At 42.8% G+C, this 18342-nt stretch overlaps 1 long non-coding RNA gene across 1 annotated transcript; it reads left to right on the top strand.

Annotated features, from left to right (window-relative positions):
- The first annotated feature begins 2356 nt into the window (after window positions 1-2356).
- LOC129679123 (uncharacterized) lies at window positions 2357-11696 on the top strand. Its single transcript, XR_008720516.1, has 5 exons — window positions 2357-2395; window positions 5229-5308; window positions 7316-7360; window positions 9867-9911; window positions 11652-11696. It is a non-coding gene; the product is annotated as an uncharacterized LOC129679123 (long non-coding RNA).
- Window positions 11697-18342: the final 6646 nt, after the last annotated feature.

The following is an 18342-nucleotide window of genomic DNA, read 5'->3' as shown; positions in this document are numbered from 1 at the left end:
ACACACACACACACACACACACACACACACACACACACACACACACAGACATTCCTTATATTCTTCCTTTCATGAACCCACATCCAGAAGCTCTTTGACTCCTTCAAAGTTCTCACCATACTACAAATAAGTAGTCAACAGTGTGCTGTCACTCATACCTGCTTTGTCATTTGCTGCAAAGGAAAGTGACTCTGATAATCCAACTTGTGCTGAATGTTCTCATCTATATACCTCACATGCTGAGCTAGTTCCACTAACATTCTCAAATATTTGTTTGTTCTCTAGACACATCATCTCTGCCAATGTTCAAAGGGACTCTTATAACTACGTAGTCTGTGAAAAGGTTTTGATGCCAAGCAATTTTTTTCACTTAATACCAAGCTGCATTTCACAGCATCTCACTTATTTGATTCCCATTAAAAACCAAACACTGCCATTTCCGCAGGCCATTACATTTTTCAAAGACCATCTTTTCTGTGTACCAGTCATGGCTAGTTTTATTTTGGTGCCTTGGGATAGGACTTTTTCCATTAGCATTCTTCCTTTGGAATATTCCTTGGGGAGAAAAGCCTATGCTTTTTTATTAAAATACTCAATTCTGCTTTTCGTTGTTTTGTTTTTAATGTACAAGTTCATTTTCCTCTTATTTTTGCTGTAAGAAAAATGGCAATAAACATATGGTAGAAAGCAGTAACCATTTTATTTCAATGTTAAGAATACATCAGGCAGTGAGGTGGGGGTGCTCACCATATTTTTTCACAAAAGCACCCTCCTGCCTCTCAGTTTGGGGCATGCCAACCAAGAAAGAATATTGACCTTTGTTGTCAGTGTTTACTGAAAATCTGAATTTTTTTCAGAAAACAAGAAATTCCTTATGTGTTTAAATGTCAGTAACTCATTCAAAATTTATTAGAAGACCAAGTTGGTCAACTCCATCCAAGTGAAGTGGAAAAGTCCTGCAAGCTGAGGTCAGCTGTGGGCTGTCCATCGCAACCTCTGCAGATAGAGAGCACACTCAGAAAACCATTCAGACACTCTCAAAGCCGAGCATGTTTGTGAAAGCTTGGAGTATCTCACTAGCATGTTGGCTAATGTGAGATTTCTCAGCTGTAAACATGGATAATAAAATTGCCTTTTGAGTCTGTCAAATGATTCGAGAAAAAAATATCTTATTATACTATGTAGCGTCTAGAAGGTTTGTCCCAGCGGTAGCTGTGACTGATACAGTGAAGGGCAGAACATTAAGTTTCCAACAGCATTCCTTTCATGCCCTGTAACTATTAACCCAGGTCTCCCCCTCTGCACTCATGTTTCAACCCGTGGCTGGATGGTCTATATACAGCTCATTAGCATACTCACATCCTCCACCTACTTGTTTTCCCAAGTTCTGATCTGTATCTGAAATGCCTATCCCATCCCTCTCTGCTCCCTTTAGACTCAACCAAGGCGTCACCTTCTCTAGGAAGTCTCCATTAGGGCTTTCCCCTCAGGCCTAGGTAGAGCGCCCACTGTCATAGTGCCTGTGTCTGCCTCAGTTAGAGCATTTATCAAGATAAACTGTTAACTGTGAGCTAAAGACAGGAACTGTAACGTTCACCTCGCTATCCTAAGCATGTGAATGTTATGTCTTTATCTGATATACTTAAGGCTCAAAAATAAAGTAGATAAAGAAGAGACGTGCTGGATAGCTTACTGGAGATGATCATGGCAGGTGCTTGCCCAGCGTTTTGCCTTACACATGCTGCTGGCTGTACCTCCTTCCTTTGCCTTCCTTGTCCTCGCCCTAGCTCCTCCTCTGCCTTCGCCCAAAGCCAACAGAGATTTACCAGAGCAGATCATACACTGAAGGTACATTAAATGTCACCACCCGGGTCTTGTAAACAGAGCCTGGCAGAGTGTCTTGAAAGAGAACGGAAAATACAAAACAAAGTCTTGTTGGAGGCAAAGGCAAGAAACGTAAGCAAAGGTCAGGCTCACTTAGACTGCATACACTTCCTTGAGCTCACTTTCAGAATAGACCTTTTAACTGCAGAAGAGGAAAGAGCTGTGTAGCCAAGGTGAGCTCCATAGCACTGACTTCAAGTGCATCTGTTCTTACAGCAGAAGCAAAGTTTCGTGTAGAGCAGGGCTGCCTGCCACAAGCATCCATGGAGGCTTGAAGAAACACTCTCCCCCCAAAGGGACCAGCTCTCTCTGGACTATTTAGGAAGTTGGGGGAAGGAGCTACACAACAGGCTGCATGGGGCCTCTTCTAGCCACATTTGTGAACTGTCTGTTCTGATATAAAAGTCCCCTCTTATTAGGTAAATATGAGAAAAATGGCTACAATTAATGCACAAATGTTTACTCTTTTCCAGGAACATGGGTGACATTCGGAGGTCAAATTTCAGATGAGGTAAGCCACTTTTAGCTTCTACAGATCTGATGAGGAAAATGTGCAATAGGGATATTCCTTTTTATTTTTTATTTTTTGGAGTGTGTGTGTGTGTGTGTGTGTGTGTGTGTGTGTGTGTGTGTGTGTCTGACTGTGCTGCCCAGTCATTAGATAAGGCTAGCCTAGAAGCAGATCTTGGATGAGGTGACTCCAGCCAGGCCTAGTTTGAGGGGGTTGGCAGCAGAAGGTCTTTCAACAGTCACTCCCAGTAGCTAAGGAAGAAGGTCCTCCCTCCCTACAGGAGGACTTCGGTGCACATCAAGAGACCTTATGCCAAACCCAGTCATACTCACAAATGAACGGTGCAACCCCGCCTGTTCTTTCCAGTTAAAACCATAAGCCGATAACAATGAGCTCACCTCCCTGGTCGTTCTGCCTTCTCTCAGACTTCCCTGTGGTCACAACGCAAAGGAGGTTCAAATGACCACACCACAACGTGCTGGGAGAGGTAATTAGCAGTGCCGCTTCAGGACGGTGTGACGTCCCTAACCCTGAAGATTTCAGCCTCTTGTTGGAGAGGTACTTAGCAGGGACATTAACAAACTTAGTACCTTGGCTGTATGCCTTTCAAATAAAAACCAAGACACATATTACACATATGAGTAATCATTTCTTGAAAACAACGCAAGCACATTTACCATCTAACAGCATGGAATTTGGGGATTTATTTCTTATTTTCTCATTTGTAATGTAGTTGGGGTAGCTTTAATAGCAGATAACACTAAGCCATGCCCACATTAGCCTAGCCAAAAAGATGGCATTCATTTTGACTTTTAAACTGTAAGTATAGGAAGAGAACATTTCTCTCTGCTCTATACAGCTCTCTGCATCAACTTCCTCTTTGGGTAACAAGAACGAAACAGTTAAGACTCAAAAAGAACAGGGCAAAAGTGCTGTTTCTAGAAATTCTGTGAAGAGGGGAAAAGTATTCCAAGAATTCTCTGCAGCATCTCATTAGTGAGACTCTCTCATTATGAGAGACCTTTCTCTCACAAGACCTTTCCCAGACATGTGGTTCATAGGCTATTAATGCTCTTGTTGAAAAAGTGAGGTCAATCCCTGATGCCTCCAGGCTCCATGAGGGAGAAGGGGATCCCTTCATAGAATCTCTTTCAGTTTTCAGAATAAAACAAAGAAACAAACAACAACAGCAACAAAAACCCTGAAAATCTGTAAAGGCCAAATGATTTGCCCAAGTTTATTTATAAACAGGAAGAGGACATGCAAGGACTGAGTTCATGTTCCATTACTATGACAGAAGACCTCAAGCAATTAACTTTTAGGAAACAAAGATGTATTTTCCTGTATTCTTTTGGTGCTATTGAGTTTGATCCTGTAGTAAGCCAGTTTGTCATAGCTGAGTGTGAAATAGAGGACAGGGGGCATCATGAAGTGAAGAGAGGCAGGATCCTAGTAAAGTAAGATCCCACTACTGAGACCTATCTCTTAAGAACTCTGCCACCTCCAAATAATGCTACAGGCTAGGGACCAAACACAGGGGCCTTTGTAAGACATTTCAGATCAAAAACTATATCAAGGCCCTAAAACTAGTACTCAGACTTAATTTAATGTTTTCCCATTATTCTATATGAGTCTTCAGATCCTGTGATTGGAAAGTCACTCCATTTCAAATCTTCTCTGTAGATGAGATGTAATTGTTACATTTCCCAAAAATAACACACCAATATGCTGTATGATGCATGATATAATTTTTACTGCAAGTATGGTAATCTGTAACACTTAGGCAATCAGAATGAGGAAAACTATATTTGCTTTACTTTTCAGCTCTGCTTCAAGATGATGTTTTAATATTATCAAATTAAAAGCAGTAACTGCTTCCATTTCTGTGGGCAATGCTAAAGGATACGCACACTAGCCTATCCGTGGTCTTGAGGGGCTAATTTCTAAAACGGCAGAAACAGTCGATCTTAGAAACGCTGCTGAAAGCAACTTTAGTCCACCATCAAAGAACAAAATGGAAAATCAATTGTAATGATTTGAGAAATAGGAAGGATTTCAAACCTCTAATAAGTTAATCAGCAAAGTGGAAAAAGACTCCTCCTCTGCTCTATACTATGCTACTACTGCTATCCCTCAGGCTGATTGCTGCAGACATCCCTCTACTCTCCTGCCACTCTTCTCACACTGAGCAGCTCATAGGATGGAACAGGAGCTCTGGTCTGTGCAGCCTAGGCAGAGAGGAGCTGGTCCCTCGGAGTTCGGGGGGAGAGGGGCCTTGCTCCCGCCCGCTGTGTTGACTCAGCAGCAGCTCCGAGATGCTACTTACTGTTCCGTTGAACTGCGGGTGGCAGAGGCTTTACAACAGTCCTGATTGTCTGGCCTGTGATTCATCAGCACAGTTGGCGAGGCCTTGAGGAAAGTCACAAGCTTTTAGGTCAGGAGTCATCCAACTGCCAGAAACTATTGGCTTGCAGAAAGGAGTTGAGAGATGGAGTCAGTGTTGGTACAAATGGTCCTCTTTGTCAGCAAGATTAGATGTCACAGAGGGTGACACGGTCTTCCCAGCAGGGTGGGAAACACAGATCTGAGCGCCTCAGTGCGCTGTGGGCAACCAAACACAAGCCTTGAGAAGTGGTATTACAATGTACTCTGTATCCGAGGCGAGAAGGTTCACCTGCTCTACGCTTGCGTCTTCTTTCTTTCTTTTGTCACTCACAGCAGCTGAGAAAAACAGGAGTGGTTAATGGGATCTCAGAGAGAAAGGCATTGAAAGGGTTTGGCATGGCTTAGGAAGCTGCCCAGGTTTCTGACTGACCGTTGCGTCCTCTTGCAGGTTGCTGAACGGCTAATGACTATTGCCTATGAAAGCGGAGTTAATCTCTTCGACACTGCCGAGGTCTATGCTGCTGGGAAGTAAGTCAGAACCGGTTTCTGTCCCTCACATGGCATCCATGGAACCAAAAGGGTGTGCCCAGACATGGCAGTGTTGGTGAGGAGGGGCTGCTCCTCTTGGGCACATGTTGGCAGGCGCACTCTTTCTCAGCCGTCCCCATCACTAGACTTGGGAGTGTTGAGTCCTAGGACCCTACCCAAACCATTCCTGTAAGAAAAATGGGCTGAAGGGTGGGAAATGCAAGAAAAATGGGTGCTGGAGAAATGACAGTTGGGGACAGACAAGTTTTAGGTGATTATTTGATATCCTTTCCCTGTGGTGCTCTTCATGAAAGCTGTGGTTCCTAAATGATACCAAGAAATCAACAACTTTTGCAAGAGGGCACTTGAAAGCCTACTCACGCTGAAGACAGCAGGCCAAGGAGAGACCCTGCTAGTGTTGACGAGTGATTTCTAAAGATTTCCCTCGGACCAAAGTATTGTTTTGGCACTCTAAATATGGCCTGTTAAGTCAGGACACGTAGCTGATGCTCTGTCAGGCCAGATCACCAAGCAGAAGCACAGAGCTTGACTAGTGTATTTTAGAATAGGCATTGAGCCCTGCTCTCCTGGAACAATCATGGGTGTGCAACTTCAATCAGCAAAGGAAGAAAACGTCCCTGCTGGCCTCTCAGGGGACAGTTGAATACGGCCACAGCAGGCCGGCTGCCCCTCCCTTAGGAAAGTTACAGTAGCTTGCCCAGTGGGTTCCAATGATCTAGGAGCACTTTTCTTACTTGGTTTCCCCTTTTTCACGAGCCTGTATTCTGTGTAAAGACCATCAGAGGACTTGGGCATCCACATCCCTGTTGTTTATAATGAAGCCAAGAAAAGAAAGTAGGCATTGTAAGGCCATGCTGCTTTTTACACGCCCTCTTCTCAGGCAGTTTCCTCTGCTGAGTCTTGCTCAGCACCAAACAGGCTAAAGGCAGAAAAAGGGGACACAGTAAATCTGCTAGAGACCTGTTTGTAACTTCCGCTGTGAGGGATAGCCATTTGAATCATTGTTGATTTATGGCCACTGTGGAATTGGGATAGGGTCCCACTATCTAAAGGTACATGAAACAGGAGGCAAACGAGGAGAAATGAAAGAGACTCTGGTGCCATCCAATGTCCATTTGGAGCATGCTCCACAGGTAGCCAGCACCATCATTTCTTGGGGGCTGTGCCCTCTGATAACAACTCTTATTTACATCAGGTAATAGCAATGGCATCGTCTCTGGCTCTGTGATGAGCAAAGCACGACCTGCATGAACCTCCCCATTCCAATCTCAGGGAGACCCACTGCTTCTCCCACTCAGCATCTTACTGGGAAGGATGTAGAACATTTTAGCCTCCTCAATCCTAATAAATCTGCCCGGGGAAGCAGAAGGGGAAAGAACAACAGGATGTCTTCAGCACACCTTTCCACAGCCCTACTTCAGGGACAGGAAAGGTCTTTTGTAGTGTCTCCTCATATCTTAGTCCTAAGACAAACCCTTCTCAGTGCTAGGACATTCTCATATGGACCACTATAACTGCAACCCTGGACTTGAGGACATCTGAATGCACATGCAGATTATTTCTTTGCTTCCAAGATCACCTGGGAACCAATATTTTCTGTTAAAGCAGTCTGCAGTCTCTTGTCATCTGGGCACAACTGAATTGTTCCACCGCAATAGAGGGTAAACCTGGACTCTCATTACACACCACCAAGTGGGATATTTTTATGTGGGAACAAGCTGCCAGATGACTCCTCTGTTTCTTCTGTCAGGACCACAGGCAATCTCCTGCCAGCGCCAGCATTTGGCAGGTGCTTCTGGAATGGCTGGGAGCAGGATTCTGCGGGCACAAGCAGAAACAGTGGAGACTGTGCAACCAGCTGAGAGCGCTTCTATTTTGGGGATCTGTAGGCACTGAGAGTTCAAAAACGGGTTGGCTCTCGGGTTGGCTTGACTCTTGCTTTTCTGAGACACTGCATCCTAAGATATTGTCTGTTTCCCCCTTCAGGGCTGAGGTGATTCTGGGGAGCATCATCAAGAAGAAAGGCTGGAGGTACCACATCTACCATAACCACTTGTTTGCCTTTTAAAGACTTACTAATATGCACCAGAAAAGCAAAAAATAAAATCACATGGTACTGGAACAAAAGGTTGTCCAAAACATAATCAACACTTGGTAAAGAAATAATCTTCAATGGTTTGGAAATAAATGCCAGGAGTCTGTTACTTGAACTTCGAATTTTACATAGCCATTGACTACAGGGAATCACGGTGCAGTTGAGCAGAGATAAAGAGACTGTTTATGAGATTATTTGTGCATAAAGGAAGGTGGCATTTTCATAGCTTTGGCTGCATTTCTAATTAGCGAAGAAAGAGCATTACAGGAATCTATGTAGACACATAGATTTATGCTCACCACTCATTTTATTAACAACTCTCTGTATAAAGATGAAGCAAACAAAAAAAAGCCCTTAGGATAATTGCCTAAAGTTTTCTCACCTGGATACAATTGCCAACATCTGTCCTGGGTGCCAGGCCCTCTGGTTTCTGTGTATTCAGAGAAGTGTCTGCTATCCCTGAGAGCATCAAAGAGTGTGCTCACCCCTCCCTTCCACCAACTCTATACCCAAAGCAAGTGGTAATGAGGGTTGCATGGCTTTTGGGCTGTCGTGCAACACAGCACAGCAAGACCAACAGCAAGGAGAAGACTGCCCCTTGCCTGAGAAAGGAGAAACAAGCATTACCCACCCTCCTTAACCGCAGGACCCGTCATACATGTCTTGTGGGAAATAGATTAGTATGAATATTTCACAAGCCATCTTTCAGCCTTGCAAATAACACCTCGAGTTATTACTGTGCTATGAAAACATTATACTGTTTTCATTTGCCTCCAGGAGGAGACTGGTGAGGAGAGAAACCATGCCGTCCTGGCATAGAGCTTATAAAAGCTATTCAACTAGCTGGCTTGGCTTCTTGTCCTTGATGGTCATTTGCCACATGCATTGTCCAGACAGAGTAATTTCACTTCCCTGAGCCTTGACTGCCCAGACTGTAAAATGGCTGCTGAAGTGCCAGGCTGACAGAGTGAGGGGAAAGCGAAGCCTGCTGTCTTCCTGTGTTACACTCACACTATCATTCTCCACCCTGAGCGGTTGCTCCAGGAGTCTCCATGCCAGTCAATTTGCCAGGCTTCCACCTGATCTTGCCACTTGAGCATAAGTGCTAGTGTGCACACCCACGTGGGCAGACAGTGTTATAGTAGAGAGTCTAACTTAAGTGTCTGGATAGAAGGTGAAGCTTTAGCATAATATTTGCTTGGAATAATCCAAAGGGCTTATGCTCATTTTCTATAATATTCCAAACATTTTTGGGGAAGATACAAAGTGCTTGCTAAAGGAGACCTGGATCCCCTGTGCACACTGTTAGTCATCATAGACAGTGGAAGTTTGATGTATTAATCTGAAAAGTACGTAGGCCTTTTGGAGTATGTAATCCCTAAGACCTTATATTCACAGACCTTCCATTTCTGTAACTCCAATTACTTTTCAGGGAATTAGCATACTGGTATGGGCTTACTGACATTTTCAACAGATCTTTCATTTTGCCACCAAGTTGTCAGAATTGCACCCATCATTTCCCACTGGTCATCATTGATCACACATGGCTTGTGTGCCCAAGAGCTGTGACATCTGGACTGCCGCTGACAGAATTATACATGCATTGTATTTCAAACAATCCCCAAAAGTTGTAAAATCTCAGAAGATTTCATTCGAAACTGAAGTGCACTGAGCTCTGTCTGCCTCACACGTTTAAACTATAGTCCTGTAGTTCTCAAAGGATGTTTCTTGATCAGGAAGAGCAGAGTATTTGAGGCCCTTCAGTGAGGCCGTTGAGAAGGTAACAGGTTTGCTGACATGGCTTCCATGTTTCATTCCTTTACGGTAAAGTGACAGGACCTCTGGCAAGGGATTTAAACATTTCCTGGCTACGAGGCTTTAGCTCATCATTCATAATCCCGTACAGCCCGTCACTTCCGACTGCCGCTGACTGTGATGATTGCGTAATGTGATGATAGTAACGCAGAGCCACTTGGGCCCACGGTCCTTGGCAGAGAGGAGGCCTCCTCCCAGGAAACGTTCACAGGCAATCAACGTTTTGCCAGATTCTAAATAAGTGTTAATTAGTGGCTGCTCTTTTAAGCTAGTAAAGCAACTCATGCTGTAAGTCACCAACATTCTCAAGCACCATTTCTGACCTCCAAGGTCACCTCCCACTCGGTACACATGGCAACACTGTTTACAGACAGGCCGGGCAGCCCTCCTCCTGAGAAAATTATTTCCCCTTATTCCCTTCCAGTGTCTGACTTCAAGTCACTACTCCCCAGCTTCCGTTGCTCTTTCCTTTTGGTACCGCGGATTCAGAGCTCCACCTCCATCTTTTTTTTTTTTTTAATGTGAGGTACTATCACAAATCCTTCGGGTGCTATAATAATAACATGACTCTGTTCATCAACAACCCACAAATTACTCACTGTTTCTCTGTGTCTCTTTGATATACAGGAGGTCCAGCTTGGTCATCACAACCAAACTCTACTGGGGTGGAAAGTAAGTCAAATCCCTTTTATTTTTTATTTTCTATGAGATTAAAAAAAAAAAAAAAAAAAGACTGCCAATTCCTGCTTTTTTCTTTTTTTTTTTTAAGCAACCATTTTACATTTAACTCATATTAAAATTGATTGGTCTATAGTAATTATCTTAGGACTACATTTTAACAGAGATTTCCCAAAGAAATTCAGTGCATAGCAGATGGCCACTTGTTACTAAATGACTTGTGTAGATTTTTTTCAGTGTCATACTCAGAACCATTTCCAAAACAGAGTTCAAAAATTCAGAAAAGGAAAATAAAGCATCACAAAAGAAAAAGCTCCTCAAATCTGCCAAAAACTCAAAGATTTCTACGTAAGGCAAAGATAAAAATATCTTGTCTGCCTCCGTGTCCAAGCTTCTGATCATTTCTACAGAGGGTTCTGAGTTTGCTCATCAAAAAGACCAGCTCATTGGGGAGTAACAGAAGCTCACCCCGGGTCACTCACCAGCAGGACAAGTGAAAGAGCGCCATGCTGAGCTGGCTTCCCATGAACCAGCCTGCTTAGTGTTTGAACTGGTGCTTACATTATTCAGCAAAACCCAGGGGGCATGTAAGAAAGCAGCAAGCTGGTCCTTACACCAGAGCAAGGGCTGGCCCTGCGCTTCTTGTAAAAACCACAGAGATGCTGAGATTTTAACAACAGTAACAAACCAGAAGCATGCAGAACCTTGTTTACCATCCTATAATAGGTAGGGAGAACCGCCAGGGGGCTTGTGTTATGTTTGTTTGGTTTAGTTTGCTGTGTTTCCCTGTTGTTATTGTTGTTGTCATCAGTTTGTCTTTTAAACTAGGAAACCCAGGCTAGTTCTTTAGGAAGATTCTAAGCACAAGGCGTGTGTGTACACGCTCACACTGCTATGGCCCTTGAGCCTGTTAGTGATATGAGGAGTTAAAGATGGGCTTTAGACTTTTGTTCCTATTGTCCTCTTAGATAATATAGCACCTACCCATAAGAAATACAGCTGTCCATTTTCTGTAATTTGACTCGTGGTGTCCTCAATTCCTATGCTTTCAATGGTACCTGAAACCTTGCCTTGAGGGTAAAAATAATTCAGAAATGAAACCAGCCGCATGTTTTTAGAAGAAGCTGTCCAAAGTATTGATGTTTCATCTGTACTTTACAACTCAGCCCCCACATCCTTTCTACTTGCCCAGACTTTTGGGTTTTTCTGGAATGACAGAAGCTCTGTCATCAAAGGTTTGTCTTGTCCCTTTGGGTGCTGGCTTATGGAAGGTTTGTTGCATCTTTCTTTGTTCAATCGTTGTTAAATTATTTTCAATGTCAAAAGATGCTTTCAAATTTGCTTCGTTCAAATGTTTAATATCAGTAGCTTGGCCACCATGGAGTAAACCTATAAACTATGCCAAGACTATTTTTCTTCTCTACGTCAGTTCGGGACAAAGCTAGAAGGCTGAGCTATAGATTGTGTTCTCTAGTGAGTGTGGCTGATTAGAAGCTTGGCCTAGAGCTGAGTGATATCAATACCCTGGCTACACCTCTTAGGTCTCCATACATGGGGTGCTGTCCACCAGGTTTCCCTCTTCTGCAGCCAATGGTGCAGAATTTGCTGAGAACATGATAAAAACTTAGCAGTGCAGACCAAGAAAGGGTGATGGTTATTCTGCATCTTGAAAAAAGTTTTAGAAAATAAAACGGCCTTCCCCACTCAAAGTCACCTGCCTCTGTTTTGTTGCAGAGCTGAAACAGAAAGAGGATTGTCAAGAAAGCATATCATTGAAGGTGAGTGCTAACGTTTCCACTTTATTTTTGTTTGCGGGCTCCTGTTTCAAGGAAGGTATCTGAAAAATAGGTCCAAAACACCTAAGTCCTCTGCATATATGTTACAGATGAATTCTTTGGTGTTCCTGTGAGAGTCCTAACAGTGGAATGGGGTGTCCCTGACTCCTTTGCCTTTTTATGGGACCCATTTCCTTTTACTGGGTTGCCTTGTCCAGCCTTAGTGTGATGGTGTGTGCCTGGTCTTCTTGTGGCTTGCTATGCCATGTTTGGCTAATGTCCCTGAGGAGCCTGTTTTTTTTTTTGAAGGGAGGTGGAAGTGGGTAAGGGAAAGAGGGCAAAAACTAAGGGGAGGAGTAGGGGGAACTGCTGTCAGGATGTGATATATGAGAGCAGATTTTAAAAATACACATTGGAAAGGGAAAAAAAATATTTATGAAAAAAAAAATCAATCAAGTTTCTTCCTGGGTGGAGCTCAGAGAGCATAGAGACACAAGAAGACATTAGGACCCAAAAGGCAAAGGTGAATTGTCTGGCGTACTGCCGTTGCTGCTATAGTGAAGAGCAGGGATGACTGAAGAGTCTTACTGCGATGTGAATGTGTAACCACAAAAGGGCACCCACTTAAAACGTGCAGTTCCTTGGTTCTGAGTATAATTCAGATCACCGTAACTTTGTGCTCATTGGGAGCTGCCAAGGTTAGAGAGATGGCTCGGCGGTCGGGAGTGCTTCCTCCCTTCTTACAGAGGAACAGAGTGTGATTTCTAGCACCCACCCCGAGCGGCTCATGACCACCTGTGACTCCAGCTCCAGGAGATCCAGCATCCCCTTCTGGCCTCTGCAGGCACCTATACACAAGCATACATTCTCACACATATAAATAAAAAATTAGAAAAAAATAAATCTTTAGAAAGAAAACAAGTCTCTTATCATTCCTTTCCACAGTCCCAACAAACTACTTTTGCCTCTAAATATTTGACACTTCAGCACATGTTATATAAATGAGATTACATGACTGATGGTATTTTGAGGCTGGCTTCTTTCACTAGACACAGTGTTCATCCACACTAAGCATGTGTTCATACTTCACTTCTCTCTCTCTCTCTTTAAATTCTTTATCAATTACACTTTATTCACTTTGTATCCCCCCTGTGGTTCCCTCCCTCCTCCCGTCCCAATCCCTCCCTTCCTTCACCCTCTGCATGTATGCCCCTCCCCAAGTCCACTGATAGGGGAGGACTTCTTTTCCTTCCTTCTGATCCTAGTCAATTAGGTCTCATCAGGAGTGGCTGCAGTGTCTTCTTCTGTGGCCTGGTAATGCTGCTTCCCCATCAGGGGGAGGTGATCAAAGAGCAGACCAATCAGTTCATGTCAGAGACAGTCCCTGTTCCTATTACAGTGGAACCCACGTGGATACTGAACTGCCTTGGGCTACATCTGTGCAGGGGTCTTAGGTTATCTCCATGCATAGACCTTGATTGAAGTATCAGTCTCAGGAAAGACTCCTGTGCTCAGATTTTTTGGTTCTGTTGCTCTCTTTGTGGAGTTCCTGTCCTCTCCAGATCTTACTGTTTCCTAAGATTCCCTGCACTCTGCCCAAAGGTTACCCATAAGTCTCAGTATCTACATTGATAGTCTGCAGGGCAGAGCCTTTCAGAGGTCCTCTGTGTCAGGTTCCTGACTTGTTCCCTCTTTTCTCCTTCTTCTGATGTCCATCCTCTTTGCCTTTCTGGATAGGAATTGAGCATTTTAGCAAGAGTCCTCCCTCTTGATTAGTTTCTTTAGGTGTACAGATTTTAGTAGGTTTATCCTATATTATATGTCTATATGAGTGAGTATATACCGTGTGTATCTTTCTGCTTCTGGGATAGCTCACTCAGGATGATCTTTTCCAGATCCCACCATTTACCTGAAAATTTCATGGCTAAGATCAAAAACTCAAGAGACAACACAGGCTGGAGAGGTTGTGGAGAAAGGGGAACCCTCCTCCACTGCTGGTAGGAATGTAAACTTGTACAACCACTCTGGAAAGCAATCTGGTGCTTTCTCAGACAACGAGGAATAGCGCTTCCTCAAGATCCAGCTATACCACTCCTAAGCATATACCCAAAAGAGTCTCAAGTACACAATAAGGACATTTGCTCAACCATGTTTGTAGCAGCCTTTTTTGTAAAAGCAAGAAGCTGGAAACAGCCCAGATGTCCCTCAGTGGAGGAATGGATACACAAATTGTGGTATATCTACACAATGGAATAGTTCTCTCTTTCTTTTTTTTTAACAAATAATATTCCATGATGTGGACAGGCTATACTTTCGCTATCCTTGTATCAGCTAATGTACATTTGGATTATTCTCTCTTTGGGGCTATTATGAATAATTATCTAAACATTCCTGCTTCTATTACACTTTTTTTTATTTTTTCCAATTTATTCATTTTATATCCCAATTGTAGCCCCCTCCCTCATCTCCTCCTGGTCCCACCCTCCCTCCTTCTTCCCCCTATACCCTTCCTATAGCCCACTGAAAGGGAGAGTCCTCCTCCTGGGCCATCTGCCCATAGCTTATCAAGTCTCATCAGGACTACCTGGATCCTCTTGCTCTGTGACCTGGCATGGCCCCATAACCAGGGTGAAGTAATCAAAGAGCAGGCAACTGAGTTTATGACAAAGATAACCCTTGCTCCCCTTACTCAGGAACCCACTATTATATTTCTAAAATTATGGGGGTGGGGAGAAAGAGAGGAGGAGAGGGAAAGAGGGAGAGAGAGAGAGGGAGAAAGAGAAAGAGGTTTTCTGACCCTGGATAAATTAACTAACAGTGCCATTCTTTTCCCCCACGGAACTCAAAATTTTATTTAGATTAAAAATAAACAGGAAATAAAATTCTGCAAGAGTCATTATTTGGTAGGGTGCAACTAGTTTACTTCATTGAGAGGACTGAGTTTTGATTGATTTTTATTTATTTATTGCTTGCCTGTATATAAATATTTTTACACTTGTACATTTTGCTACAACGGGGGGAATCTTATATTTTCTTTTTTTTAATTTTTTTATTATTAGTTACATTTTATTAACTCTATCTCAGCTGTATCCGGCTCCCTCACTCTCTCCCAAACCCTCCCTCCCTCCCTCATCTTCTCCCTGCCCCTTTCCAAGTCCACTGATTGGAGAGGACCTCCTCCCCTTTGATCTGACCCTGTTTTATCAGGTATCTTCAGGACTGGCTGCAAAGTCCTCCCCTGTGGCCTAGCAGGACTGCTCCTCCCTTGGGGGGTAGGGAGGTCAAAGATCCTGCCATTGAATTCCTGTCAGAAATAGTCCCTGTTCCCCTTACTATGGGAAACCAATTGGTTACTGAGCTACCTCGGGCTTCATCCTAGCAGAGGTTCTAGGTTATATCCATCCATGGTCCTTGGTGGAGTGTCAGTCTCAGAAAAGACCCCTGTGCCCAGATATATTTGGTCCTTGTGGAGCTCCTATCCTTTCCACATCATACAAACTCCCCCTCCTTTCATATGATTCCCTGCACTCTGCTGAAGGTTTGGTTATGAGTCTCAGCATCTGCTTTGATACACTGCTAGGTAGAATCTTTCAGAGGCCCTCTGTGGTAGGCCCCTGTCCTGTTACTTGTTTTCTCCTATGTCCATTGTACCTCCCATTTGTCTTTCTAAGTGAGGATTGAGCATCTTACCCCTAGTCCTCTTTCTTGTTTATCTTCTTTAGGTATATAGATTTCATTATGTTTATCATATCTTATAGGACTATATGAATGAGTATTACCATGTGTGTCTTTCTCCTTCTGGCATACCTCACTCAAAATGATCTTTTCTAGATCCCACCATTTGCCTGCAAATTTCATAATTTCCTCATTTTTGATTGCTAAGTAGTATTCCATTGTGTAAAAATACCACAATTCTGTATCCATTCCTCCACTGAGGGACATCTGGGTTGTTTCCAGGTTCTGGCTATTACTTCATGAACAAATTATGGAAAATCTAGGACTTTTGGCCAGACCTGATAGTGTATGCCTGTAGTCCCAATGCCCGGTGAACTGAAGCAGCAAGATCACAAAGTCAAGGCTTGCTCGGTCAGCAGTATGAGTGAGGGCCAGCTTGGGAAACTTGCTGAGACCTTGCCTCAAAATATAAAATACAAGAAGGGTTGGGCATGTAGATCAGAGTTAGGGTGCTTGCCTGGCAGGTTCAAGACCTGGGTTCATTCCTAGTAAAACAGATGCAGGATCCAAGATTTTTATACCTTTATATTTATGATTTATACCTTTATATTATGATTAAGGCAGAGCATCTCTCCTTCTTTGGAAATAATTTCATTCATGAAATCCCAACATTGTCAAAACTAACTAACTAAATAAATAAACAAACAAATAAATAAATAAAACCACCACCCCCTATTCCACCACCAACACTCCCCACATCCCGGGGCCCATTTCATTCTCTCCTCCATTTTGACAGTCTGATCCATGTCCTTCACATCCTTTCCCTTCCCTGCACTAACTTGCTTATCTGGTTGGCTGGCTGGAATTTTGTGCCTGTCTTGAGCATGTAGTCACAGCCGTTTAAGTCACAGCACTCATTTAAGTGGGTATGCAGCCAGCCAAAAATTCCAGCATGGGTTACAAAGGGGCCCATGCAGTCCCATCCCTAGCTTGAGGAGCCACTTGAAGTTGATGATTGCTAGGGTAGGGAGAGTAGGTGTTCAAGCACACAGTCCCTGAAAGGTTACCCAGGCTCCAGAACATGGTCTTAGACCCAAGCACATACAGATAGCATTAAGTGAATTTGTGGGCTTTAACAGAGAGCTCATGACATTGGGAGGGGAAAGTAGTTGGGGGATAGGGAGAAAATTGGGGGGGTTGGAAGGTTGATTTGATTAAAACACAATATGCACATGTATGAATATGAAAATATAAAATGATACAATCAAGTTGTAGATAGTAACTTAAACCTTGGATCTTTTCTCAATTAAAATATATTTTACACACAACTCATTGGTATGATAAAGAATTACATAAATGATCATCTTTCTGTATATATGGTAGATTCTACAATCAGTTTTAAGTCAAAGAATAAGGTGTATTTTAACAATTATTTTCTTATAAAAATCCTTGTCAAATAAAGTGATTTAACTTATTTACTCACTTATTAGTAAGTCCAAACTTCTTTTTGTAATTTTATGCTTTTTGTTTTCCTTTTGTGTTTTTATGCTGTTTTTCTGTGGAGTTGTTTGCTTTGATGTGTCAAGTTCAGGAGCTCTTTATGAACTGCCCTTTACTCTTTTTTGATCCCCTGTGTCTCCGGGTGGCTGTTTCAGCCTGAGCTTCTCCCTCCACACCAGCTTAATCTAAAAGATAATGTTTAACTTCAGGATGGTTCATTCAGCCGGAGGTTGGAGATGTTTGTTGAGATATGAATATTCATATTACTGTGAAATATGTCAGACTGATAGTAGGAAAAGATAGTTCTGATGTTCAATTAATTAATTTTAATTTTTATTACATGTACAGGGAGGGGTCGGGTACCAGGGTTCCAGTGTAAAGATCAGAGGACAATTTGCAGGAGTCAGTTCTATCCGTCCGTGATAGTGGTCCCCATGAGCAAACTTGGGCCACTGGCCTTGGCAGCAGGAGCCACTGACATCTCACCAGCCCTCAATTACTTAATTTTAATTTTGAAAGGAAATTTTTGAGAGCAGCTCTCTCTTTCCCTTTCTCTCTTTCCCTCCCTCCTTCCCTCTCTCACACATATACACACTTTCAGCCCTAGTGTTTATTATTAATGTTCATTGTTTCTAAAGTCTTTACCTGAGGTTTGTATCTCTTACTTCTTGGTGTTTCTTTATATGAACATGAGCGTTGAGACCAGGCAAACACTTATGTAAGTTCTGACTATTTATTACATTCGAGTTGAGTGACAAGTTACTTAAATTTCTGTGTCATTGACTATAACACAGATTACAAGTATCCCTGCATTAGAGTTACATTATGGGGAGTAAAGCTCAATAATTTACATGAAGCATAATGCCCATTACATAAAGAACACTGTCATTCTGTCACAATAATCAGCATTGTCTTATGAGCACAACTGCTTTATGGAGGACATTGTCCTGAGCTGGTGACAAACTGAGGAGGCCACAATGACTGGCCACCCCCTACCCTAGGAAAAGTGTCCAACTTTCTCTTCCAAACATAACTACTAAGCTAAGGTTTAATATACAATTGGATACCAAAGTCAGGCCCAGCCTGTCCAGCCATCACAATGCCTGCCCTAGCACCACCAAGTGTAAGTGCCCTGTACCATGGGACTTGTCCATACCCAACAACCCAGGTGCCCAGAAAGTGCATCTGGCCAGACAGGGCAGTGTGCTACTCAGAAATAATAAATAAATAAATAAATAAATAAATAAATAAATAAATAAATAAATAAATAAATAGAACTTTCTTTTTAATCTCATTAGTTAGGAAAAGAGATTCAGAAAATGGGTCACAAAATCAACAAAGATATATATATATATATGGATGATCAAAGAGACAAGGAATGGAGATATTCTTTATTGCATTTCCATTGTTTTAAGACTTAACAGTGTGGGGGGGGGAGCTTTCAGAATTCCCTTTGTTCAATAAGTTTTCTTCAG

This window comes from Psammomys obesus, unplaced genomic scaffold (genome assembly GCF_907164565.1).
Source record: "Psammomys obesus unplaced genomic scaffold, mPsaObe1.curated_primary_1811, whole genome shotgun sequence".
Classification (NCBI taxonomy): Eukaryota; Metazoa; Chordata; class Mammalia; order Rodentia; family Muridae; genus Psammomys; species Psammomys obesus.
Note: the sequence above shows the minus strand (reverse complement) of the source record. Positions and strands in the feature narration are given on the sequence as shown.